The sequence below is a fragment of the Herpailurus yagouaroundi genome, unplaced genomic scaffold, assembly GCF_014898765.1.
Source record: "Herpailurus yagouaroundi ecotype Mexico unplaced genomic scaffold, PumYag 141, whole genome shotgun sequence".
Taxonomy (NCBI): Eukaryota; Metazoa; Chordata; class Mammalia; order Carnivora; family Felidae; genus Herpailurus; species Herpailurus yagouaroundi.
In genome coordinates this window covers 61,223,862-61,251,859 of record NW_024412396.1, presented here as the reverse complement: position 1 = coordinate 61,251,859, position 27,998 = coordinate 61,223,862, and the positions used below count along the sequence as shown (strand labels likewise).

Genomic DNA, 27,998 nt, shown 5'->3' with positions numbered 1-27,998 from the left:
GCAATTGAGGATTGTGGAGTGGCGAACGAGGGGAGGCGGCCTTTACTGGGCGGGGAAAGTGTCCCAAACACCGGTCTGTGGCCCTGGGATCCTGCCAGTCGTCCACAGAGCCGCCTCCTGTCGGGCGGTAAGTCACCAGCACCTGGCAGGTCTTGTCCCTGCGGGAAGAGCGGGAGACAAGGTGGCCTCATCTGGTATCCACGTCCCCTGGGTCCCGGAAAAAAATCAAAAGCAAATGTTGGTTGAGGTCAGGGTAACATTTAGCCAGTTCCCAATAGTTAAATTTCGGAGCAGTGAGCGAACATTGGGATTAGTGAAAATCCTGGGGGTGAAAGATATCTATATATTTACCTCTTGATTTTTAACCTCAAGAATCAGTTTGCATTTCCTTTCTGCTTACTGAGCACTACCACTCTTCCCTCCCCACCCCCACCCTTTTTCATCTTAAGGCTCCAATATGTTTTTCTTTAGGCTGGAAGAGAGTTGCAGTGTGAACAAGGCCTTGATTGATCTGTGGCTTTCTACAATTTGTTTAATGTGGAAGCAGTTACCTAGCTTTGGATCCTTGCAAATAAAATCATAATAGGGCAGGGAACATTCTGTAACCTGGTGCTTCTCCTTAGTGGCACCACTGACGTTTTGGGCTGGGCGCATAATTCCTTGTTGTGGGAGGTGCCCTGTACCTAGTAGGGTGTTAGCAGCATCCATGGTCTCTACCCACTAGATGACACTAGTAACCCACCCTCTCCACCTCTGGCTGTGACAAGCCTGTCTCCAGATATTGCCAAATTTCCCAGGGGTAGGTGGCAAAATTGCAACCCCTTTGAGAACCATTGCTGTAATGGAAAAAGTACTGGCTTTGGAGGCAGATACGCGGAACTTTTCTGCCACTTGCCAACTTGACCTTTGGAAACCTCTCTGAGGCACAGGTCCTTCTTTTCTAAAATGTAAAAGACGCTATTAATGTTGTAGTTGCAAGGATTAATAAGTCCACTGCCTGGAAAATAAAACGAGGCTTTCAACAAATAATAGTTTTCTCTCTTTGTAAGACCCTATCTCAGAAAAGCTGGGGTATCAGAAAAATTCAGATGTAAGGGAGTAAGTCAGGAATCCTATGACAAGGAAAGGGGAATAAGCCAGAAATTCAGTTACAGTAACATCTGAACTCCTGGTTCGCTAAGACTAGGGAAAGGAGAACATTAGATTAAAAATCTGAGGAATGTGGAAGGATGTGTGATGGCTCTGTGGCCCCAACAACAAAGGTCTAACATGGGTAGAGAGTCACGTGTTACCCAGAGAACAAAAACTCTCTTGCCTACCTACTCACTGATACTTGAAATCCCTGTCTAAGAACATGAAGCCTTTTATTCCACTACTAGCATCTGGAAGATACCTTGCATATAATAGGTCTCTGGTAAGCATTTGTTAAACTGAATTAGAGCTGAAGCTTAAAGGGCAAACACCCCTGGGAAGATAACACAGTGACTTGATTCACACGAAGGTGATGCCAGGTCCTCTTATGAAAGTACATTTTAGGATATAAAAAGTGGATATTGCTTTTAAATATCTCCAAGATCAGGAGAGGGTTCTAGAGACAGCATTGCTTGGTACCCAACTTCAATTGAAGCCATCCTCATTATTTATTTTGTTCCAATTCTTTCAAAAATTTACTTTCTCTCTCCAGTTTTAGCAGCAAACATGTTATCCTAAGTTCAATTTAATATGTCCTTGGCTTTCACTCTGTGTGTATAAACAAGAAAGACAGGTCCTTTCTGGTTGCTATTCCCAGGAGGCAATCCATGATCATAGGCAGGATGCATACAGCTAGTATGGGCTTATGGTAGAGTTAGTTCCCAGAAATACCCCTCCACTGGGAAGAATCACCACCAGGTGCAATGGACTTGGAGAGGGGCCATTCCTAAAGACCTTTTACTGAATATTTAAGTATGAATTTCATATTAAGAAATTATTCCAATGGTATACTTTTTATTGATATCTAGAAATTTATATGTTACATTTTAGAAGGAAATTATTTTTTGGCCCTAATGAATTGGCATGCTTACTTTTACTATTGGGTTTCCCTTTTTGTCTTAGCTGATAGAAAGCATAAATAAAATGTATGCTCAGTTGCAATAATTATTCATAGCCTATTTTTCTATTTACCTTTAATTGCCTTTATTAGGCAGGTGGCTTTTTTATTCCACTCTTGTTTTTTTAATGACTCAGTTAAACTTCTGTTTTATTGGAGGAGCTCTAAGCCCTTTGGAACTGGAGATATAAATAAAATAAACTATGTATCACACATACCATAATATATAGTCTAATACATATAATAGTTTATTTACTGCATTTTATTTTATATTTTAAAAATCATTTCTACATTTAGTCTATATATTTATAGATAACCCTTAGTTTCATAATTCAGAGGATTCCTAGAACTCATGTTTGTCTGTTTGGACCTGCTTAACATCATGGTGAAAATTGTCCAATAAAAGCAACAAGACGTAAAAGGCCAAGATAATTTTTTTTCCATTCATTGTGTTATCATGAACGTATTTTAATCCTGAAAGTCCCTGAAGGACAAAAACAAACAGGAAAAAATTTTTAAAGAAATATATAACAGGGCGGAGTAAAAGAAATACAATTACATGATGTGTGTGCATTTTGTGTTGACCAGTTTTAAAACAAAATCCCTTAGGTTTTGGTGACTGAAGAGCACTTAAGAATGTGAGCCATTGACTAGCCCTTAGTCATTCTGCAATCAAAATACTGCAGCTCCTGATTCATCTAATACTAAAAGAGAAAACAGAACTTGGACCTTGGAGGGGTTAGCATGTTACACAGTAATGGATTAATTTGTTGTTTGTCACTAGAGGGGGCTTTAAGAAAGTTTTTCTTTTTTAGAAAGTTTTTTTTTTCTTTAATGTTTATTTATTTGAGAGAGAGAGAGACAGTGTGCGTGCGCACACACGAGTGGGGTGGGGGGGCAGAGAGAGAGAGAGAGAGAGAGAGAGAGAGAGAGAGAGAATCCCAAGCAGGCTCCATGCTGTCAGCACAGAGCCCCACATGGGGCTCGATCTCACAAACCATGAGATCATGACCTGAGCTGAAATCAGGATTTGGATGCTTAACCAACTGAGCTACCCAGGTGCCCCCAAAAAGTTTTAAGCTGCATACCTGTGAGCAGAGCAGCCAAACTGAGGCAATATTAACCTACAAATCTTACTCAAGGAGTATAAGATGTAACTGAAAAACGTTTTTAAAAGTGACCCTTAGGTAGAACTTTTCCAACTATAGTTAGTGACATACATGGTGAATTCTTTTTTGAGCACAGGAAAAAAATTAATGGATTAAAAAAAATTCTCATCATTGTCAATCTAGAGCTTGATTTTTCTTAATTTTACTGTTTAAAGCAGGAGAGAGTGGCATGACCATAATTCTCTATAAAGCAATATGTGCCCAACAGACAGAAGAGAGTGATCGCAGGATATACTGATCCCAAGTGACCATTCTGAGTTCTAGTAAGGAATTGAACTTTGGTATCTCAGCACAGGCGTAATCTTGCACACGGTAAGTGGTCACTCTAAGAACTATAGCACCCTGTGGAGTTTGTGCTGCATTTAATGTGCTCCATTGTATACTTTATCTTCATTTTTCCTATAGTGGAGAAGAACACGAAATTATGGCTCTATAGGCAGCTTAGCTGCTTGTTATTACTAACAAAAGAGTCAATCATATAGTGTGGCTCTTAAGTGAAGGCTGCTAGAATTGCAGATATTAGGCCCCTTAATACCTGTCACAGTCTTCCTTTGCTCTTGTTTCTCTCCAGCTGTGTTCTTTGTATCTTTTCCTCCAATTAAGAGAACAAGTCTCTGTGAATGGAATTTAATCATTCTGTGGTTACTAGGTAACCTGTTGCCATAGCTTAAGAAGAGCATTTTATCTCTTCTCCACTGCCAATCAGTTGCCACAATACATTGGGGCAATGCTTGGCCGAAAGGCTTGATAATCTCCGCCTAACGTATTCCCTGTTTACAAGTGGCTTCACCGTTAAAAACAAAGCAAAGCAAAGGACATAACCAAGTTGTCAGTCTATCCTGGTCATATTTGTTTCACTTAAAAAGCAGGGTTCGGAGTTTTAACAATTAATGGATTTTGGAAAGTTGCAGTGAAGCTCTTAGACGTGCATCTGTGATTCACAAACTACCACACACGAATCAATTAAAACAACAACTAGGTTTTTGTTAAGCCACCGATGAAAACCATACTTTATTTGTGCCCTATCTAGTTTTCCTTAGGGATTCAACCTCCTCTCCCGTCATACTTTGTCTTTTAGGGTATCTGCCTGCAATATACTCCCCAAACACTTTAAATTATTAGGCTGAATGACCCAAAGTTGCCCTTTTATAAATCAAAAGTGGTCAAATAGAGACAGTGCTTTCTTTTCTTTTTAGTTTTATGGCTCTATTAACACAAATATGACAGGCACATAAACTGTCTATTCATTTTCTTCGCTGCGCAGCCTGGCTTCAGGATTGGTGCCTCTGACGGCCAGTGGCACTGCTCTTTCCACAGCGGCTTTGCGGTTCTTGGAGGAGACGTTGGGAGTAATCTCTGCCCGGTAAGATTTGTTGCACACACGGCACTTCAAGCTCCTTGACCTTGTGGACTAGGAACTTCCGGAAGCCACTGGGCAGCATGTGCTTTGTTTTCCTGTTGCTCCCGTAACCGGTGTTGGGCATCCAGATCTGGCCCTTGAATCTTCTGCCCACCCTATCGTCAGTGCCTCTGGGTCTCCCGTCAGTTGTGCTTAATTTTGACATATTGGTTTGACTGGTGCCAGATGAACTTCTTAGCTGTCTTTTTTTTTTTTTTTTTTTCTTTTTGAGAGAGGGAGAGAGAGTGAAAGAGAGAAAGAGAGAATGTAAGTGGAGAAAGGGCAGAGAAAGAGAGAGAGAGAGAGAGAGAGAGAGAGAGAATCCCAAGCAGGCTCCATACTGTCAGTGCAGAGCCCAATGTGGGGCTCGAACCCACGAACCACGAGATCATGACCTGAGCCAAACTCTGGCACTTAACTGACTGAACCACCCAGGTGCCCCTCTTGGTTCTCCCTCTTTCTGTCTTTTTTTTTTTTTTTTAAGTTATTTATTTATTTTGAGAGAGGCAGAGACAGTGTGAGTGGGGGAGGGGCAGAGAGAGAGGGAGAGAGAGAATCCCAAACAGGCCAGCACTGTGAGAGGGGAGCCTGACAAGGGGGCTCAAACTTACAAAACTGTGAGATCATGACGTGAGCCAAAATCAAGATTTGGACGCTTAACCAACAGAGCCACCCAGGGGCCCCTTGGTTCTCTTTTTAATGATCTTGGATGTCACCAGAGGTCTGAGGGCAGCCATTCAGGAGGCATTTCCCACAGTGAGGACACAGTCTAGAAATTTTGGTTGTGCTCCGGGCACAGAAAGACTTCCTCTGTGTCATTTATAACATGTGGAGTGGATGTTTATATATGATAAACAGACAAATAAGAGACTGAGTGATTCTCTGAGCCTTCTTAATTTCCTTTTTATTTTATTTAATTAAAAAAATTTTTTTTAATGTTTTATTTATTTTTGAGACAGAGAGAGACAGAGCATGAACAGGGGAGGGTGAGAAGGAGAGGGAGAAACAGAATCTGAAACAGGCTCCAGCCTCTGAGCTGTCAGCACAGAGCCCGACACGGGGCTCGAACTCACGGACTGCGAGATCGTGACCTGAGCCGAAGTCGGATGCTTAACCTACTGAGCCACCCAGGCGCCCCCTTAATTTCCTTTTTAAATGAGCCTCACAGGGAACAAATATTTCTTTTTGCACCTCAGAAAATTTGGGGGCTAGAAGGATGCCAGTGATTCCTAAACCAAAATATCCATCTTGTAGAAAAAACTACTGGAGCACAGAGAAGATAAATAATTAGCCTATACAACTCAGCTTTCTGACTCTTGATTTAATGCTCATTCCACTAAATCAAGAAATAGGCAGCTAGACAATTATTTCAGTGACATTTCATTATGCCCATTTGCACTTTTATGCACGTGCTACCTAAAATAATGGAAAAATCTTTTTCATGTGCAATCATGGACATATAAAATGGGAAGGGTAAATGAGACTTTGCTTCAGTCCTTTCTCTTAGGCAAACCTGTATCTAAGCTAAGATAAGTGTATGTATATTTTAAAGTCATATCTTTTTCTAAAAGGCTAACATATATTATTCTTCCAAAATGAAATAGAGCTCAGTTGAGCCCAGTTTTTCTCCTACCTCGAAGATGATTACTTTGCCGTAATCCAGAAAGACTGTCATTGACATTGAGTTTAGGAACATTTTATTTATTTTGTTTTATTTTGTTTTATTTTATTTTAGTTTAGTTTAGTTTAGATTATTTATTTATTTTGAGAGAGCACGCAAGCAGGGGAGGGACAGAGAGAGAGAATCCCAAGCAGGCTCCTGCACTGTCAGCACAGAGTCCCACACGGAGCTCGATCTCACAAACCATGAGATCATGACCCGAGTTGAAATCAAGAGTTGGATGCTTAACCGGCTCAGCCCCCTGGTGCCCCAGAAAACTATATTAGAGAATTATTTCTGAGAAGGGGCAGCTTCTCTTTTTCAAGGATGAAGAAAAGAACAACACTAATAACTTCCTGTAAACTAAAAACTGTCACCTGTTGGGGCGCCTGGGTGGCGCAGTCGGTTAAGTGTCCGACTTCAGCCAGGTCATGATCTCGCGGTCTGTGAGTTCCAGCCCCGCGTCGGGCTCTGGGCTGATGGCTTGGAGCCTGGAGCCTGTTTCCGATTCTGTGTCTCCCTCTCTCTCTGCCCCTCCCCCGTTCATGCTGTGTCTCTCTCTGTCCCAAAAATAAGTAAAAAACGTTGAAAAAAAAAATTAAAAAAAAAACAAAAACAACTGTCACCTGTTATTTCAGTCCTTAATTTATTAATGGGTTATTCCAACTCATTAATGAGCACCTACTATGAGCAAGACCCACGACTCTTCAGCTCACATTTTCCTTTCAGATTCTACAACACACAACCATATTCTCTCTAGTTCATTTACAGTGATCCTGGAAGCTGGGCATTTATAGAGATATAAAGTGGCAGGTAACATAGAATAAGTATTGGAATCCACTTGCTTGTGAATCCTGGCTTTGCTGTTTCCTAGCTGTGTGACCTTGACCAAAGACTCTATTTCTTCTTGTGTAAGACAGCAGAGCATAACAATAGTGTCTACTTTATGTGATTGTTGTGAGTATGATCAGAGGTAATATGAATAAATAGCTTGCCAAAGTGCCTGCCTGGCTGCCATAGTTTGGGTTTCCCAGAAGCTGACCCTGGGACAAGGATTCAAGTACAAGTCATTTATTTAGGAGGTCATCCCAGTAAACACCAATAAGGGGGACATAAGTGAGACAGAGAAGGGAAGGAAGCTGTAAAGGGTTCTATCTAGGCATAACTGGAGCTCAGTCCCTCCAGAGAACTCTGGGAAACAGAACACCACAGAGTTATCCTACCCAAGGGTGGGGAGCTGGGCTATGTATCCACCACCCTGCTGTCAGACCATGTTTAAGGGCTGCTGGAGGCGGGGTGGGGGGTAATTCCTGAAGGGCAGGTAAAGTGGGCTTCCGTGTTCAGAGAAAGCTCTAGGCAATAAGGTGCAGGCACTCACGGTTGCAGTTGGGATTGGCGAGCAAGGAAGTGGCATTGACAGGGTCCACTTTCCTGGTGACAGTAGCCATTCAACATACATTTACTCTTTGTATTTTTAAACATCATTACCATTAAGTAAGCTTTTGGGTTCTTTTCAAATTGCATACGACTGGCACAGAGAAGGCGTTTGTTGTGAACACCTGTTATTTTTGTCTGCCCAGCATCCTTTCTCTTTTCTTCCGTCAGGAAATACATCCCTTGTCCTTTGGGTGATAGTCTCCATTTTTCCTCCTTCTCAGTCCCCTCTTCTCCTGCCCCTCCTTTATCACAGGAAAGGGGAGTGTGACTCTGGCCTGGCCAGAATGTGTCCAGCCAGCTGGCTATGGGATTGATTCAAAGATGGGCACAGAAATCTAGTCAGCATCCAGTCCTATCAGCATCCTCTCTGGGACCTAGCTTCTACAGCTGTTAGCACTGACTCTTTCTGCTGGGTTTGCTGAGCTGCGAGATAGAGGCCTATGCTGCTGACTGCTCTCTTACTCTCTGTGGAAAGCACAGGTACAACAGATAAGGGGAAACAGAGAGAGAGAGGAGGAGGGGGGGGAGAGAGAAGAGGGAGGAAGACAGAAGGAAACATCCTGAAGACATTATTTGAGCTCCCCCAATACAGCTCTGGTGGAAGCATCTGAACCTGACCTCCCAGTTCTAGGAGCCAATAAATTCTTCACTCTCACATGCAAGGGAAGAATCCTCATGGACACATTTGTAGCATTTCATGCTCTACAATTCTAAGACATCTTTTAACACCTCCTCTTCCAATGTAAATTCCTAAGTAGTTATAAAAGCTGCTAGCAAGATGGTGGAGGCAGGTATGAATCGGCGGTATCTTTCTATTCTGGAATAGCCTTCCTCTTCTTTGAGGTTCTGGCGTTTCATACTTTATTTCTCAGTCACAGCATTGAATAACTTTGGATTACCCCATGAGAAAGTTATTCCCTTTGCCATTCTTTCACTCCTAATTACATCAAGGGGAAAGTCTCAGTGTGATCCTACTATGGCTTTAACACCTGTCATCTTAGCTAATCTTCCATTTTTAACAAAGGCTGAAGTTCAGTTTCAGGCCATAGTATTTGAGGCATCCTTCTTTGTCTTTGTGGTGCTTGCTTATGGTACTTACTACTATTCTTCCAATTATAACTGAGGTATAGTTTTTCTTTTAAAAATGTTTAATGTAAAAAGTGAGTAAACTCAAAGGAAAACTACAAAGGAAACAATAGTGTTTACTGGTGTAACAATGTGGCAAAAGACATGTAGGTGACATATAAAAGACTGAAATTTGGAAATCACCCACTTAGTATAATGGTATCCGTGCTTCCTCAGAGTAAAAAAAAAGAGATTAGGTAGACAAGGTGCCACTCACATTTTCACATTTTCCACCCTGCACTGTCTCCTTAATTCATTCCCTTCTGCCTGGATCACAGGGGCAAGTGAGAAGATGTACAGGCTAACATAGACATGTGTGTAACCAGGGAGTGGAATCAGAATTCCCCTTTCTGTAGGCACCTGTGAATCCACCAATGAATGATCCTCTTGGCATCTTCCTCCCTTGGTTTCCAAGAAAGGATGCAACTTTCTTCCTGATGACAGAGAAGAGAGGCAGGAAATGGCTTCTTATAAGAAGAGGTGATGATTCGGGGCGCCTGGGTGGCGCAGTCGGTTAAGCGTCTGACTTCAGCCAGGTCACGATCTCGCGGTCCGTGAGTTCGAGCCCCGCGTCGGGCTCTGGGCTGATGGCTCAGAGCCTGGAGCCTGTTTCCGATTCTGTGCCTCCCTCTCTCTCTCCCCCCCCCCTCTCTATGCCCCGTCCCTCCCAGTCCCAAAAATAAAAAACCCTTTAAAAAAAAAAAAAAAAAAGAGGTGATGATTCCACCAAAAGGTGATGACTTCTTTCTTTTTTTTTTTTTTTCCAATCATCTTCACATTTTCTTTTGGGTGGATGTAGTTCACTGAATAATGGCCATCCAAAGAGATCAGGTCCTAATCCCTGGATTCTATAAATGTTATTTTATAAGGAAAAGGGGTATCTGCAGAGGTGGTTAAATGAAGGATCTTGAGATGAGATGGTGATCATGGATGATGTGAGTGGGTCCTAAATACAATCACAAGTGTCCTTGTAAGAGGGAAGTGGAGGAAGGTCACACAGATGGAAGAGAAGACAATGTGAAGATAGAGGCAGAGATCTGAGCATGTGGTCCGCAAGGCAAGAGATCGTCAGCACCTAGAACCTCCAGAGGGAGTGAGACCCTGCTGCCATCTTGATTTTGGCCCAGTGATACTGATTTCAGACTCAGGCCTCCAGAGCTGTCAGAGAATAAAGTTTTGTTGTTTTAGACTACCCAGAATTTGTTACAGCAGTCCTGGGAAACTAATACAGCGGAATGAGATGTTGTCTCTCAATGACTGTCTCCAAGACAAGCATTTCTCAGAAATAACAATGCAAGTACCCATCTCTTTTTGTTCTGATTTTTGATCTTGATTACAATTCAGGGAGCCCAGGGGCAAAAAATCCATCCCACTGAACACTAACACCATCCTATTCCAAAAAGGAACATCACCAGGGCGTCTGGGTGGCTCAGTTGGTTAAGTGTCCGCCTCTTGATTTAGGCTTAGTTGACAATCTCTCATTTGTGAGATCGAGCCCTGCACTGGGCTCTGTGCTGGGCATGGAGCCTGATTCATATTCTCTCTTTCTCTCCCCTGCTCCTCCCCAGTTCACAAGCATGAGCACGTGCTCTCTCTCTCTAAAAAAGCAAATAAATAAAAATAAATAAGGAACATCACCATTAACTCCTAGCATGGTCATTAAAAAAAAATCTTGCTTTCCAGACAATTGAGAATGCTGTTTTTCATTAATATATAACAAACAAAAGATTCTCTCACAAGTTATACTGGAGGCTACTACTTGCTCCCAATACCTATTTTCCCTTAAATAATAATTGCACTCCCAGGTTTTGGTTGGGCCATATGGAATCAAAACGTTTCTCATCTTCCCTCACAAGAAGGATTCCCATGTAACAAAATTCTTGTTAATGTGTACAATAGAATGCTATGCTCCATTGACTTTTCCAAGTGGCAGTAAAGTTACTTTTAGGAGGATCCATTTACATAGCTTCGTTTGGAGACTATAAAAATCCTAACTATGATTGGTTAGGATTATGTATAACAGTGAATAATAGAAAACACAAAAGTTTAGTATTCTCTTTTGTGAATATCTGACTCCAGGATTAGTGTCTACGGGGTCTATTCCAGGATTGGTACAAATCCCCACAGTGTCAGACACTCGTGCTCCATCTCGCCTGTCACCATACTGAGCATTGCCTCATTCCCAGGACCATGTCATGGTCTGAGATGGCTGTTCCAGGTCCTGCCATTACATCCACATTCTAGTGATGAAAGGAGGAAAGGGAAAAAGAAGGGCACTCTCCCTCCTTTATGGGCACATCCCTAATGTTGCATACATTTTACAAGAGCATGGAAGCATTGTAGAATTAAGACTTTATGAGATCAGAACCTTTGGGCTGTGTGGTCTTGGCTAGTTGTGTGGCCTTGAACAAAGCACATCTCTGAACCTAGATTTCCTAACATTGTATGTATGTATGTATGTATGTATGTATGTATGTATGTATGTTTATTTTTGAGAAAGAGAGACAGAGCACAAGTGGGGGAGAGGCAGAGAGAGAGAGAGAGAGAGGGAGACACAGAATCTGAAGCCAGGCTCCAGGCTCAGAGCTGTCAGCCCAGAGCTCACGTGAGGCTTGAACTCATGGACTATGAGATCATGACCTGAGTCGAAGTTGAATGCTTAACTGACTGAGCCACCCAGGCAGCTCTCAGCTTCCTAACATTTAAAATAAGAGAGTCAAAATGCAACAAATGTTGTTTCCAGTACTTTTTCTATGAAAAACTGGGTGTTTTAAAGATAGGTTTTTCCTAGTGTTCTAACAAAGGCTAAACCTCTAAACTTTGGAGTTATTGTAGGACTTCTGCTATCAAGCTGCTTATGGAAATGGCAGATCTAGTGTCAGTGATTTCACTGATACTTTGTTCTTAGAGAATTTTTCATGGTCTTAAATCACATTCAGACTCTCGGATTGTTGACATTACCATCTATAAAAATCGAAGAGTTTCAGGGTGAGGAAGTAAATTACTCTGCTTGGTGCTTCCCTGATGGATTGGACTGAGACATGTTATATCAAACCTATAAGAAATTGATTTCTTTTTTACCCATTTCCATTAAACATGTTTTTACACATTCCGTATACCATAGTTCAATGTCTTCCAATGGCTACAGTCTAAACTAGAAATCACAAAAGCCTTCTGGGGGTGGGCAGGTGACATAGATGTATGAGGACAATAGGTGCTTAGTCACTGGTACTGCTACCAGATATAACCACTGCTCAGGTACTTTGCCTTTTCAATGACAGACATAAGCCTTTTCATTCCCAGGCTGTACATCACACGTAAGCACTAAGTGATAACCCATGATCTTTAGGGATTAGTGACCCAATCTGGTGGCTTATTAAGAATCTCCTAGGAAGCTTTGAAAAATATGATTCTTTGCACTCCCCCCAACCTCCAACCTCACCCCAGATTCTGATGAAATTTATTTTCGGTTAAACTTGGGCATTGGTATTGTTTTCCACATCGCCTCTGGTGCTTCTCAGGTGCAGCAGGGTTGAAAAGCACTGGCGATATACTGTTAGAAGCTTATACTACAAGTAAAGTGGGATAATACATTTGCAGGTAGACTCTCATTAAAAAGAGATGCATCCAGGGGTACCTGGGTGGCTCAGATGGTTAAGCATCCAATTTCGGCTCAGGTCACCATCTTGCTGCTCGTGGGTTCGAGCCCCGCATCAGGCTCTGTGCTGGCAGCTCGGAGCCTGGAGACTGCTTCGGATTCTGTGTCTCCTTCTCTCTCTGCCACTCCTCCACTTGCTCTCTCTCTCTCTCTCAAATAAATAAACACTAAAAAAATTTAAAAGACCCAATTATTTGCTTGCTTTCTTTCTTTCTTTCTTTCTTTCTTTCTTTCTTTCAGTTTATTTATTTATTTCGAGAGACAGAGAAAAAGAGGGAGAGAGAGCGAGCACAGGAGAGGGGCAGAGAGAGAGGGAGAGAGAGAGAATCCCAAGCAGTCTCTGTGCTGTCAGTACAGAGCCCCACTCGGGGCTCGATCTCCATGACCCAAGCCAAAATCAAGAGTTGGATGCCTAACCAAGTGAGCCACCCAGGCACTCCTATGCTTGTTTTCTGATCTCAACAAGCTGATCCTGAAATTTATATGGAGAAGGGAAGGAGCTGGAATAGTTAAAACGGTTTTGTAAAATGAAAAAGTTGGGAGGTCTCATGTTACCTTATTTCATGACTTACTATAAGGCCACAGTAGTTAAGACAAAATGGTGTTGGTGAAAGTTTAGAACACAGATAAATGCAACAGGAGAGAGTCCAGAAATAGACTCATCCAAATACAATCACTGCCTTTTTTTTGTAAAGTTACAAAGGCAATTCAATGTAGAAAGAATTGCCCCTTCAACAAATGGTGCTGGAACAACTGAATGTCCATCTGTAAAAAAAAAAAAACTGAACTAGATATTTATCTCATACCTTTTACAAAAATTAATTCAAAATGAATTCTAGACTTAAGTGTAAAACCCAAAGCTAGAAAACCTCTAGGAGAAAACTTGCCTGATTTGACAAAGCATGACACCAAGAGCATGGCCCATAAAAGAAAAAATTTTGATGAATTCCAATTTGTTAAAATTAAAAATACTTGGTCTGTAAAAGACACTTTTAGGACAATGAAAAGCCATAGACTTGGAAAAAATATTTTCAAATCACATATCTGATAATGTTCTTAGCTACGGAATATATAAAGAACTCCTAAAACTAAGTAATAAGAAAACAAACAACCTGATTTTTCTAGATGGGCAAAAGTTCTATACACCTTACCAAAGAATACATAAGGATGACTCACTTCTACTTGAATGGGGAAAATAGTAATTTTACTCTGGGGAAATCTTTTGGATACCCCTTCACCAAGTGATCACCAGTAGTAAGTCATGTTAATACCATGTACCTCCTGAAATAATGCAATTCATGCTATATTTTTCCTTGAATCTATAACTTTGGTCCAATCAGGAGAAAACATAGACAAACTAAAATTGAGAGAGACATTCTAGAAAGATATATTACAACTACTCTTCCAAAGTGGTGAGGTCATAAACTGCAAGGAAAACAAGGTAAATGTGTTGGACTAAAGGTAACTGAGGAGACATGATAACTAAATGGAAGGATCTACATGTGGCCCCTGGGATTGGATCCTGGAACAGAGAAAGGACATTAGTGAAAAAAAAAAAAAACAGAAATTCTAATACAGTCTGTCATTTAGCTATTCTGTACCGATGTTAATTTCCTAGTTTTGATAATTAAATGATAGCCATGCAAATCGTTGACGTTGAGGGGAAGTTGGGAAAAGGGTAGATGGGAATTCTTGCAACTCTTCTCTAAGTTGAAGATTATTTCCAAATAAAAAGTGAAAAAAAAAAAACCCACTTTACTCAGGTTAGTAGGTTTTATCCCAGTTCAAAGATGAAAATACTGAGGCACCAAGTGATTAAGTGACTTTCCATAATTTTAATGAGTGTCATATCTAGTGTTTCAACTCTGGTCTATCTAACTGTAAAGCATGTCTTTTTTTATTACCCAACTATCTTTTAAATCATGTTTCCCCAAATTTTCAAGCTTATAGGACTATCTTTTTTGCTTTGTTTTAATTCCAAAGTAGAGGTGAATCTTTGTATTCCCAGCACCTAACAAGATGATTTCTTTAGGGAATGTGTCCAATAAACATTTGTTGGTTGGGATAGCATTTCTCTCCTCAAAAGTGTGAGTTATCAGGGCACCTGGGTGGCTTAATTGGTGAAGCATCCAGCTCTTGATTTCAGCTCAAGTTATGATCTCAGGGTTGAGAGAACAAGCCCCGCGTCAGGCTCTGTGCTGGGCATAGAGCCTGCTTAAGATTCTCTCTCTCCTTCTCCCTCTGCCCCTTCCTCACCATGGCACATACTTTTGCTCTCTCCAAAAAAAAAAAAAAAAAAAAAAAAAAAAAAAAAGAATGTAAGTTCTTCACTATCTTCATAGAGACTTTTCCAAAGTCACACCAACATGCTTGTGTGTAATGACCCAATGTGTTTTCCTTCATCTTTTCCCAGCAAGCAGGTGGAGAGGCTAAAGGAAAGGTGATCAGAAAGGCAGTCAGAGCTAACACATTCAGAGTGAGCCTCATCCATTCTTTCCCTGGGCTCTTGCATACTCCATATAAGTCACAGTATGCTAACTGCTATAACAAACCTCCCCCACCTCCTGCCCACATTTCAGCAGCCTGATACTATAGATGTTTATATTTTCTTTTCATAAATTCCAGTCCATGAGAGTATTGGTATTGCTAAGCTTAGCTTCACGTAATCATTCAAGGATCTGGCTATGGAGGCTCCATCATTCTTTAAACATGGCTGCATGGGTACTTTGGCATGGATAACCAGCTGGCAGATGAGGGAAGAAAGAGGAGAATTACCATGGAAATTTTAATGCACCAGGTGCAGAGGTGGCCCACATCACCTCTGCTTACATTCCACTAGCTCTACTCTCAAGGGAGGCTGAGAAGTAGAGTCTAGCCTTGTGCATGAGAAGAAGAGGTTATGGGTTTGGTTGTACACATGCCTGTCGATGCCCGAACATGAAGTCATTTGTATGGATGGGCTGGACTCAGCACTCAGAATCCCAGCAGCAACTACTAAAAGCAGACTCCAGCCAATCCCTCTGCCTCAGCATTGGTTGGAGAAAATCTCCCACTTCTTTGCTCTCTGTTGTGTCCTCTTCTCCTGTGCCTTGTGCATGAGCAGTTCCTGACAACAAATGCATGGGAACAAGTGGACATAAAAGAGAACAAAGCTGCCCTTGTTCCTCTAAACCCCAGCTGTCAGGGCACATCTCTAATACTTCAAGTACTGATTCCAAGTGTTTCTTGGAAGTGATCTCTTTAAATCAAACCAAGCCAGAATGCACTTAACATTCATCATCTCCTGCTTTTATGTAGCTCGATAGTGTGAGGTCTGTGGCATCTTGTCAGGCCCTTTGTTGTTGAGCAAGAACACATTTGTTTGAAAACAAAAAAAGATGGCACATCAGAAAGAAGAGCCTGATTCTACTGCAGCAAATACAATAGGCCCACTCTTCTTCCTGAGAATGGGCTGCCATTGTAGGCCCAAGTGTTCTCGCCCATGGCCATTGTCTCTCCTACAGAGAGGCTAGTCTTACAGTGAGCTAGGCCCCAGTGGAGGGCTTGTCATATCTAAGAGCCTGGAAAAACTATAGGCATTGATCAAAATAAACATTTTCTTGCTGTATCTTAGGGAGACAATTCCTTTTTCAGGGAACTGGATCTTCATCCATCCATTAAGTAGATGATTTGGATAACTTACTTTATCTCTCTTTCTCAATCCCTTCACCTATAAAGTGATATATGAATATTACCATATAAGGCCATTGTACAGAACAACTTAGATGATCTTTATAAAACACTTAGAAAAGTGTCTGGCACTTTATGAACACTCAGTAATTATGAACAGTTTTTATTATTACTGCTGTTGTTTTTGTTGGTAGTGGCATTGGAGGTATTTTAAAAATACAGAGGCAAGAAGGGTAGTTAGAACCCTACTTTAGTAATCTAATAATGAAATAATAAAATTAGATGTAAAGTCGCAGTGGTGACATAAGATAATAAAGATGTATTGTTTGAATATAAAAAAAAAAATATTTTCTTAACTTGCCCAAAGCACCTGAAATACTTAGTCATTACGAACATGTAGTCTAGCTTCATGTATCAGATGAGGTTTGTATAAATTTTACAATGTAAATGTACACATCTTTCCAGCTGTTATTTTTGAGAATATTTCATCTACAGAAAGTGTTGAATTACAGCTTGTCATATATTGACACAAAGCAAATTGAAGACCTATGTGAAATATATAATGCACATTATATGATTTCTTTGCAAGAGTGGTTACATGGAGTCTAGATCCTAGACCATTGTGAATGCACATGAACACCAACATTTGTACCTGTCGACCCCAAGTGCTGGCCCTTTGACCACAACCAATCAGAATTTAGTGACTTTTGAGTCCTGAGCTTTTGCCCACACCATATGCTGGCTCTCAGAACTCAATAACTAATTGAGTTCTACTAAGCTAGAATAGTAGTAGTTGAGAAGCACCATTTTAAACCAACATTGAACTGGGGCACCTGGGTGGCTCAGTTGGTTAAGCATCTGATTCCTGATTCCAGCTAAGATCATGATCTCATGTTCATGGAATTGAGCCCAATATGGGCTCTGTGCTGACAGCATTGAGCCTGCTTGGGATTCTCTCTCTTTCCCTCTCTCTCTGCCCCTCCCCTGCTCTCTCCCTCTCTATCTGTCTCTCAAAATAAATTAAAAAAACATAAAAAAAAAAAAAACCAACAACATTGAACCATAAAAAACTTGAAGTGTCCGTGTTTAGTGATTGATAGCAATAATGCTAATGATGATATATTCTTTAAAATATTTTTAATTGTAATATTTGTGTATGTATGTATTATTTTAAGTTCTTAGTTTAATTCCAGTTAGTTAACATACAGTGTAATATTAGTTTCAGGTATAAAATATAGTGATTCAACACTTCCATATATCGCCCTGTGTTCATCATAACAAATGAACTCCTTGATCCCCTATCACTTTTTTCATTCATCCTCTCATCCTCCTCCCCTCTGGTCACCATCAATTTGTTCTCTAGAATTAAGATTCTGGTTCTAGGTTTGTGAGTGTATCTCTCTCTCTCCCTCTCTCTAATCTCTCTCTCCTATTTTTCCCCCCTTCACTCGTTTGTTTTGTTTCTTAAATTTCCCTTATGAGTGAAAGCATATGGTATTTGTCTTTCTCTGACTTCTTTTGCTTAGCATTATACTCTCTGGCTCCACCCATGTCATTGCAAATGGCAAGATTTCATTCTTTTTTATGCCTGCATAATTTTCCATTGTATATATACACCACATCTTCTTTAGCCATTCACCGATCGATGGACACTTGGGTTGCTTCCATATCTTGGCTGTTGTAAATAATGCTGTTATAAGCAACAGGGGTAGATGTATCCCTTCGAATTAGTGTTCTTGTATTCTTTGTGTAAATATCCAGTAATATGATTGCTGGATCATAAGGTAGTTCTATTTTCAACTTTTTGAGGAACCTCCAAACAGTTTTCCACGGTGACTTGCACCAGTTTGCATTCCCACCAACAGTGCATGAGGGTTCCTTTTTCTCCACACTCTTGCTAACACCTGTTGTTTCGTGTGTTTTTGATTTTGGCTATTCTGACAGGTATGAGGTGATATCTCATTGCAGTTTTGATTTGTATTTCCCTGATAATAAGCGATGTTGAGCATCTTTTAGTGTGTCTGTTGGCTATCTGTATGTCTTCTTTGGAGAAATGTCTGTTCATGTCTTCTGCCATTTTTAAATTGGATTATTTGGGATTTTGGGGGGGTGTCAGATTTTCTAAGTTCTTTATCTATTTTGGACACTAACCCTTTATCAGATATGTCATTTGCAAATATCTTCCCTGATTCAGTAGGTTGCCTTTTAGTTTTGTTGATTGTTTCTGATAATAATCTTGATGAAGTGTAAAGACACTCTAAAATGTCAAATAGCTAGAGATGAAATGTCGAAGCTGTAAGATACGATAATATTTAAGATTGTATAGAAAGGTTCAAAAGCAGAACTATGAAAGGGAACAATTCATCTCACTTGTGCCCTGGAACTGAGTGTCTTTCTATCTCTGGAGCCCGCTCTGTTTCTCTGGGCTCTTGGCTCCAAGCCTGGTCAGGCTGGGTAGAGGGAGGGCCTACCAGGTAGGTGTATGACCAGTCTGAGGCTAATTGCTTTCTAGCTTCCAGGCCACTATAAAACGGTACAAGGAGTAGGACCATCTTGTCCACAATGAGAAGGTTTTACCCCTCCCAGTCAAGTAGTCAGGCAGATAGGGAGGAGCATGGACAGTATTCTTTGAGCATTTACTCTATGGGAAATACCATATTAAGTGCCAAGGGAATGATACAAAGTTGTGGTGGTAGGGGTGGGTGGAGGAAGACAAGGGCCTGACCTTAGAAATCTGATGTGACTTGAATGATTTTTATGTGAGTGTGGTCTCTCTGCAACTCACATCCCTTCCTTAGGGTAACTGTACGTTCCTGAAGGACAGGAATCCCGCCGAATGACAGCATGCTATAGGGAAAAAAAACCTTGTCAGTTTGACCTACTCTGATTCTGCTCTTATTTAACCCCTTCTGAGCCCCATATTTTTCCTGTATAAAATGAGCATAAACATGAGTGCCTGGGTGGCTCAGTCGGTTAAGTGTCTGACTTCGGCTTGGGTCATGGTCTCGTGGTTTGTGGGTTTGAGCCCTGCATCGGGCTCTGTGCTGACAATTCAGAGCCTGGAGCCTGCTTCAGATTCTGTGTCTCCCTCCCTCTCTGCCTCTCCTCTGCTAGCACTGTCTTTCTGTCTCTCAAAAATAAACATTAAAAAAATTTAGAAAAATAAAATGAGTATAAACAGTGATCTAAAAGGGTTGTTTTCATGCACATTAGAGACTCCCAGTTAACCTCTCTTCCCTTTGGATCTTGCTTATAATAGATGCTTGGTAGAGAAATTAATTAGGGACATTTTGTAGAATTATAGAGTTGTTTTTTTTTTTTAGTTTTTATTTAAATTCCAGTTAGTTAACATACAGTGTAATCTTAATTTCAGGTGTACAATTTAGTGATTCAATACTTCCAAATAACACCTAGTGCTTATCACGACAAGTGTCGTCCTTAATCCCCACCATCTATTTAACCCATCCCCACACCCTCCTCCCCTCTGGTAACCATCAGTTTGTTCTCTATAGTTAAGAGTCTGTTTCTTGATTTCTCTGTCTCTTTTTTTCCCATGATTGTTTGTTTTGTTTCTTCAATTCTGCATGTGAGTGAAATCATATAGTATTTGTCTTTCACTGACTGAACTTGTTTCACTTAGCATAATACTTTCTAGCTCTATCCACTTCATTGCAAATGGCAATATCTCATTCTTTTTTATGGCTGAGTAATATTTCATTGTGTATATGTACCATGTCTTCTTTATCCATTCTTTTGTTGATGGACATTTGGGCTCTTTCCATAATGTGGCTATTGTTGATAATGCTGCTATAAACATCAGGGTGCACGTATCCCTTTGAATTCCAAAGAAGACATCCAGATGGCCAACAGACACATGAAAAGATGCTCAACATCACTCATCATCTGGGAAATACAAGTCAAAACAACGAGACATCACCTCACACTTGTCAGAATGGCTAAAATTAACAACACAGGAAACATCAGGTGTTGGTGAGGATGTGGAGAAAGGGGAACCCTCATGCACTGTTGGTGAGAATGCAAACTAGTGTCGCCACTGTGGGGAACAGTATGGAGGTTTTCCAAAAAGTTAAAAATAGAACTGCTCTACAATCTAGCAATTGCACTACTGGAATTATAGAATGTTAAAACTGGAAGAGCCTTTCAAAATCATGTAGCTCAGCTATCTTATTCAATTTAATTATAATTCTCCTTTTCTTAGAGTTATGAATTGATGGGAGAAGAGCTGCTCCCATCAAAACATAATGACATCTTTTCTACTAGATAGAAAAAGATAAAAAAGAACGAGATACCAAATATTGGTGAGGGTGTAGAGAAACTTTATGCACATCTTTAACAAGCATGTATATAGATTGGCTCAACTTTTCCAGGGTGCTCAACTTTTCTGGATGATAGGAACCACAAGCTTAAATATATATGCTGTTTGGTGTAGCAATCTCACATCTAGGAATTTATCCTGTGGAAGTAATTGACCAATTAAACAAAGATATGTTCGTAAAAGAATCTTCACTGTAGTGTTGTTTGTAATAGTGAGATGCTAAAAACACTCTTAATATTCCTAAATAGGGGCTTAGTTAAAAAAATGATGATACACCTATTTGATAGAGTGTATCACAATTCAATATTAATTTGTATGGAAAGATTTTCGCAACGAAGTGAATAGGAAAAGCAGGTCCCAGAGCATCATGCAGGGTAGCACTTCATTTTATGTACATTTATGAAAGTGCACAAAGAGATGGGAAGACGGTCACCATGGTCACGACAGTTGCTTCTGCATCATTTAGGCTAATTTTTACTCTCTTCTTTATAGCGTTCTAAAATGCATGGATTGTCTACCTGAGCATGTACTGATGCTATTATCAGAAGAAAATCACAAAGCTATTTTCATTTAGAAATAAGGTAGAAAAATAAAGACCTCTCAGGTCTTTCAGGGCAATAAAGACCGTATTTCCCATTTAAAAAAATGTTTACTTAATTATTTTTGAGAGAGCAAGTGAGTGCACAAGTGGGGGAGGGACAGAGAGAGGGAGAGAGAGAGAATCCCAAGGAGGATCCACGCTGTCAGTGCAGAGCCTGATGCAGGGCTTGAACACAGGGACGGTGAGATCGTGACCTGAGCTGAAATCAAGAGTTAGACACTTAACTGACTGAGACTCCCAGGCGCCCCCTGTATTTCCCATTTTGATAATGGTACTTGGGTGGTGTCACTGTGCAGAATCTATTATTTTGTATTTGTTTGTTTGTGTGTTTAAAGTTTATTTATTTATTTTGAGAGGGACAGAGAGAGAGAGCAAGCAGGGGAAGGGCAGAGAGAGAGGGGGAGTGAGGGAATCCCAAGCAGGCTCTGAGCTGTCAGTGCAGAGCCCGATGTGGGGCTTGACCTCATGAACTGTGAGATAACAACCTGAGCTGATATCAAGAGTTGGACACTTAAGCAACTGAGCCACCCAGGCGCCCCTCTTTTTATTGTTTAACCTGACTGCCAAACCAGTTGTGTTCATGGTCATAACTATAGAAAGCCCATACTCCCATTATTTTCTCATGTTCTCCATATCCCCTTTTGGACGTTTTGGGAGTTACTACAGGTCTCTTTTTGAAATGAGGCAGTGAATATATAAATATGTAAATAAATAATATAAAGATTATTCCTGTCTTTAGCTAATTGTAAAGCTCACACCATCATAAATCCATTTCTTCCCTAAATAAAAGCAAATGGTTAGCCATTCTATAGTGTAAAGCTGTCCTTAAATGACAACCAAACAAAGCAGATTTCCTGTGTTGTGATAAAAGAATGTTAAGGACTACCGGGTAAGATGTAGGACATGTACTGAGTACTGGTTGCCATGGTTTTGGCTGAGGATGGGCTATTTAAGCTTATCCTTAATTTGGATAGGCATGAGTCTCAGCTTTGCAGGGTTAAAAATGGTGCAGAAGGCATGGCTGTTTTTAGACTGAATGAGAGTCTGGCTATAGTAACAGCTAAAAATAGAAAGCCCTCTCTTTAATTAACCCTTTAGCTACCAAATTGGATTAAAAAAAATTGCAGTATATTCTCTTTAGAAAATACAGCTGGAATGACAGAGAAAGCTGTTATCTAATTATATAGCATTTTTGAACAAACATCCTGACATTAAAGAAAAAACACTCTGCTATATATAAATATGTATATGTATATGTATATGTATATGTATATGTATATGTATATGTATATGAAAAAGGCCTGTTTCAAGCTTTAAAAATCAGCTAGTCAGTTCCCATGGCAGCTTTACTCTGTCGAAGGATTCCAGATCATAACCAATGTAACATTTTTAGCAACTAATTTCTTCTTCCATTTGCAAATAGCACTTGGGAGTAAACAGACAGTGGACTTTTAGCCTTGGTTCTGCTGCCCATATTATTTCGTGTGACATGCTGTGCATTATTTAAAAAATGCAGATGGCCTCTGTATCAAGGACTTTGACACTGAAAATAGAAGAATCTATAAAAGCTAGATAAATAAGCATATGCTAGTTTCCACTTGGGATTTCCAACCCCTCTTTTTGGAAACTGTGGAAACTCTTTGATGGGCACATCGTGGTTTGGAAAGTCCATTCAAACCAGAATCAGAAAACAAAAGGTCCAAGTCTAGTCCTGCCCCTGATTGCATCTGAGATCTTGGGCAAGTCATTTAATCTGCTTGGGTCTCACTTTTCTTTTCTTTTTCTTAATGTTTATTTATTATTTTTTTTTAATTTTTTTTCAACGTTTTTTATTTATTTTTGGGACAGAGAGAGACAGAGCATGAACAGGGGAGGGGCAGAGTGAGAGGGAGACACAGAATCGGAAACAGGCTCCAGGCTCCGAGCCATCAGCCCAGAGCCGGATGCGGGGCTCGAACTCATGGACCGCGAGATCGTGACCTGGCTGAAGTCGGACGCTTAACCGACTGCGCCACCCAGGCGCCCCAATGTTTATTTATTTTTAAGAAAGGGAGAGAAAAAGAGAAGGAGAGAGAGAGGGAATGAGCGGGGGAGGAGCAGAGAGAAAGGGAGACACAGAATCTGAAGCAGGCTCCAGGCTCCAAGCTGTCAGTACAGAGCCCGACGCAGGGCTTGAACTCAGAACTACAAGATCATGACCTGAGCCGAAGTGGGATGCTTAACCAACTGAGCCACCCAGGTGGCCCTCTCACTTTTCTTTTTATAAACCCTTAAGTTTGAAGATGAGTTGTCTACTTCAACATGTTTTATTATTTCTTGGGGCGCCTGAGTGGTTCAGTTGGTTAAGTGCCGACTCTTCGTTTTCCGCTCAGGTCGTGATCTCGCGTTTTGTGGGTTCAAGCCCCGCATCAGGCTCCATGCTGATAGCAAGAAGTCTGCTTGGGATTCTGTCTGTCTCTTCCTCTCTCTCTCTGCCCCTCCCCTGCTCATGCTCTCTCTCTCTCAAAATACGTAAATAAACAAAATTTAAAAAAAATTTATTATTTCTTGTTTTTAAATAGTTGAATGATTTCTTCACATAAAACTCATGTGGAAGCCCATTATGGAAACAGAAAATGAGCTGGTCTGCTTGCTAAAGTTGGCCCAGGGGCATCTGGGTGGCTCAGTCGGTTAAGCATCTGACTTCAGCTCAGGTCATGATCTCATGGTTTGTGAGTTTGAGCCCCACATCAGGCTCTGTGCTGACAGCTCAGAGTCTGCTTGGGATTCTCTGTCTCCCTCTCTCTCTCTCTCTGCCCCTCCCCTGTTTACGCTGTGTCTCTCTGTCTCAAAAATAAATAAACAATAAAAAATAAATAAATAAGGTTGGCCCAGGTTTGGGGAGAGTCCTGAGTATTTCTCTCTGGGTCTTTATCCAACCAATTCCTGGGCACCTTTCACATATTGAGTAGGATGCCCCAGGGCTCCTCAATGGCACGACTTGAGGACCATCAGGTTAGGTAAAATTTCATGTTTCATTCAGCTTTAGAAGTTAGTCTGTAGTTCTGAGAAATCTCAAAAAAATAATGCCCTAATAATTTCTTAGAACGTTGGAGTCCCCATATTATACTAACAAAAATAAAGGATAGCAACTTCCAAAAGATAGTAATTAGTATTTTCAACATTATGGGTTAGAAAAACTGTTGTCTTGGGGGTGCCTGGCTGGCCTAGCGGGTAGAGCATGTGACTCTTGATCTCAGGGTCATAAGCTGAAGCCCCACCTTGGGCATGGAGCTTAAGGAAAAAAGAAACAAAACCTGTTTTCTTGATTTTCCTAACACATGACATCAAGGGCTACTGATGTGAGTCTTCTTCACTGCCTATTTGTTATGAGACCTCACAATAAAATGATTTACTTCTTGATGCATCCCCTTTGCTATTTTGTCTGTTTACAAATGTCTCCCCATTAACTCATTATTTTGTGATGAACCATTTTTTTTTTTTTTTTGGTATTCTTTTTGGATTTTCTTATGGCGTGAGATAGCCCACGAGCTCCATTATTCTGAATAACAGAATGCTGCTTATAAGGATCTCTTGTTTATTGTGAATGTTAATCCAGCCTCCCCCTGTATTTACGCAGAACTGTTCTGCTTTTATTTACAGAGGAAGTTGCAACAGGGAGAAGAGCTCTGGTTGGATCAACGACTTGTGGGCTCACAGGGAGAAAGCTGGAGAAACAGATTCTGTTTAAAACCCGACCATTCGTTATTCCGTGTGTTTTGGGTACGGGGCTACTGACGGGAAGTAGCAATAGAACGAAGAAGAAAGCACATCTTCTCAGATTTTCTTCATTATTTCCAACAAGACTCAACAGGATCAACAATGAAGGCTCTCTCTGATTCTTGCCTCAATTTCATGTCTCCAAGAGCTGTGATCTGCGTAGGAATGAAGTGTGGTGACATCTGCAGCTGGAATCGTGAGCGCTTCTGGGTGCTGTGCTCCAGAGATAAACTAAAGCTGAGCAAAAATACTATGACTTAATAATATGATCCTTATGAGAACAAAATATTGTGTACATCCCCAGATGATTAAAACTAACATTTATACTGTGCTTTCCAAGCCACTACAGTGGTTATAAATAGTTTCTCTACAAACTATTTATAGAGAAATCACATCAACCGCCCACCACTTGTTAAAATGGAGCAAGTATTTTCACACAAAGGCAACTTTACAAAACAGCAGGGGAATTGGTAATGGAAGGAACAGATAGGCTGGAAATGACAGGCGGGAGACTTAACTGATTTCTTCCTTTTCTATTTTTAACCTTTAATGTGTAATATATATTCAGAGAAATGCACATAAGTGTCAGCCAGCTGAAGTTTCACTAACTTAACATACTTGCGTAGCTGGCAGCAGATCAGGAAGTGGAGTATTACAAACCCCCCGAGTCTTCAGGTCCCTGTCCTTCCAAGGTTACCTGGCGTCTTGTCTGCTAACTTTACAGATTAGTTTAGTTTGTTCTTAGCTTTTATAGAAATCGAATGCTACCGCATGTTTTTTGTGGCTGGTTTCTTAGATTTAATTTTATGTTTGTGAGACTCATCCATGCTGTTTGTTCATTCTGCTACACAGTGTCAAGTTGTGCAACCATAACACAATTTATTGATCCATTCCAGTGTTGATGGGCCTTTTGGTAGTTTTTGCTTTTTGACCACCACAAATTGTGCTTCTCATGAACATCCTTGATCATATCTTTTGGGCATATGTTTAGGAGTGAAATTGCTGTCATAGAATAAGCACATTTCCATGTTAATAAGTTCTGCCAGATAGTTTTCCAAATGGTTGTGCTAATTTACACTCTCAACAGTAGTGGAGGAGAATCCTGGTTGCTGTATGTACTTTCCAACATTTGTTATTTTCTAGCGGGTGAGTAATGCTATCACTTTATGCTTTCAATTTGCATTTCCTTGATGACAAAGTTGAGCACCTTTTTATATGTGTGTCGGTTATTTGTTTTCTTTTTTAAAGTGATCTCTACTCCCATCACGGGGCTTGAACTCACAACCCCAAGACCAAGGGTCACATGCTCCACCAACTGAGTCAGCCAGGTGCCCCATATGTGTATTGGTTATTTAGAGAGCTTCTTTTGTGAAATGTGCCTATTCAGGGTTTTTGCCCAATTTTCTGTTGGTTGTTTATCTTTTTCTAGATGTTCTATATATATACTGGATAATCTGTTCATTTTCTTATGTACAATGTGATTTTTAAGTGTTTAGGTTTATGGTAGGTATGTTCTTCATGTTTTCACGTACTCTGTTTATGCAGAATATGCATCAATATGCATCTTAGATCCCTGTATATTCAGGCCTGAAAACTTCTAACAGCATTTAGGTGAAAAACGTAACCTTATTCCAAAGTTGAAAGTATTGCACGCAATCAGCTACCATAAAATGCATCATTATTATTTAATGACATTTTACATTCATGATCTATTTTTTTATTTTTAGCTTTTTCATATTGCTTGATTCGTTGCTTAAAATGAATATGAAGATAAGAAAGACAACCCTCCCTCCTCAAATGTGAGAGGATAATGATCTTGCTTTGAATTTGTTAAAATAGACCATGATATCTTATTTGGGGAAGTTATCTATGGTGAAGTTCATAAAAATATTAAAAATTCTGGTTTGGGTTTCAGTTTTGCAACCTACTAGTGTTTCTTACATTAGTCAAAATAACCTTGAAATCATCATTTATTTGGAAGGACATTTGCCATTTTTGTCTGTCCAGGATCCTTTTGGCGACAGTGCCCAGTATCTTTTTGGAGAGCCACCTTGATCACAGTTGGTCTGCATGTGTTGAGCCCACTATCAGCTTCAGCAGAGGGCAGGTACCACTGACTCAGACCTGATCAGATGAGCACCACATTCCTCAGGGCATAGCCATTGGTTCAAGAATGACTGTGTGATCCATCCGTATCAATGACATATAATGAGATCAGTTCTGAGACTACAGAGGGAAAGGAAGCCTCTTCCATGCTGGACTTGACTTCAGGAGGATGTGAAGTAGAGCTGCTGTGACCTTCTTACAACCTCGAGAAGACACTCTGTTGAAAACAGAGCCAGACCAGAAGAAGCAAAGCTAAGAGATAGAGAGAAATGGAATTGAAATAACATTTTGAGCTCCTGGATCAAGCCATGACTGAAGCTAGTAGTATCTGGACTTTTCAGTAACATGAGCCAGTAAATTCCTCGTCTGCGTAAGATGGGTTGGATTATTTTTTTCTGATGCTTGAGACCTAAAAAGCCTTCACTAATGCAAATATCTGGCCTAGGTGGGGTTTCCAACCTTACATGAACTATAGAAAAGTAAGGTAAGTATAGGGTTTTAAGCAAAGCCTCTTCTCTGAAAGTACTGTTTCTTTCTTTTAAAATTTTTTGTTTAATGTTTATTTATTTTGGAGAGACAGAGAGAGAGAGAGACAGAGTGTGAGTGGGGGAGGGGCAGAGAGACAAGGTGACAGAATCTGAAGCAGGCTCCAGGCTCTGAGCTGTCAATACAGAGCCCAACACAGGGCTCGGACTCACAGACTGAGAGATTATGACCTGAGCCAAGGTCAAATGCTTAGCCGACTGAGCCACTCAGGTGCCCCAGGAAAGTACTGTTTCAAATAGTAGTTTTAAAATTTAGGTACCAGGATTTTAAGTTTCTCATAGGGCTTGTGTATAGAATTAGAAGTTTAGGGATGCCTGGGTGGCTCAGTTGGTTCAGCGTCCGACTTCAGCTCAGGTCATGATTTCACAGTTCATGAGTTCCAGCCCCGTGTCAGGCTCTGTGCTGACAGCTCAGAGCCTGGAGCCTGCTTTGGATTCTGTGCCT

The 27,998-nt window shown here is 40.6% G+C and overlaps 1 long non-coding RNA gene across 2 annotated transcripts; it reads left to right on the top strand.

Moving 5' to 3' along the window:
* Window position 1: 1 nt before the first annotated feature.
* LOC121032159 (uncharacterized) lies at window positions 2–27,384 on the top strand. 2 transcript variants are annotated; one of them, XR_005791122.1, is made up of 4 exons: window positions 2–127; window positions 3,417–3,570; window positions 24,786–26,701; window positions 26,910–27,384. It is a non-coding gene; the product is annotated as an uncharacterized LOC121032159 (long non-coding RNA). The 2 variants fall into 2 exon arrangements; XR_005791121.1 differs by lacking the exon at window positions 26,910–27,384 and having other exon boundaries at window positions 6–127; window positions 24,786–26,755.
* The last annotated feature ends 614 nt before the right edge of the window (window positions 27,385–27,998 follow it).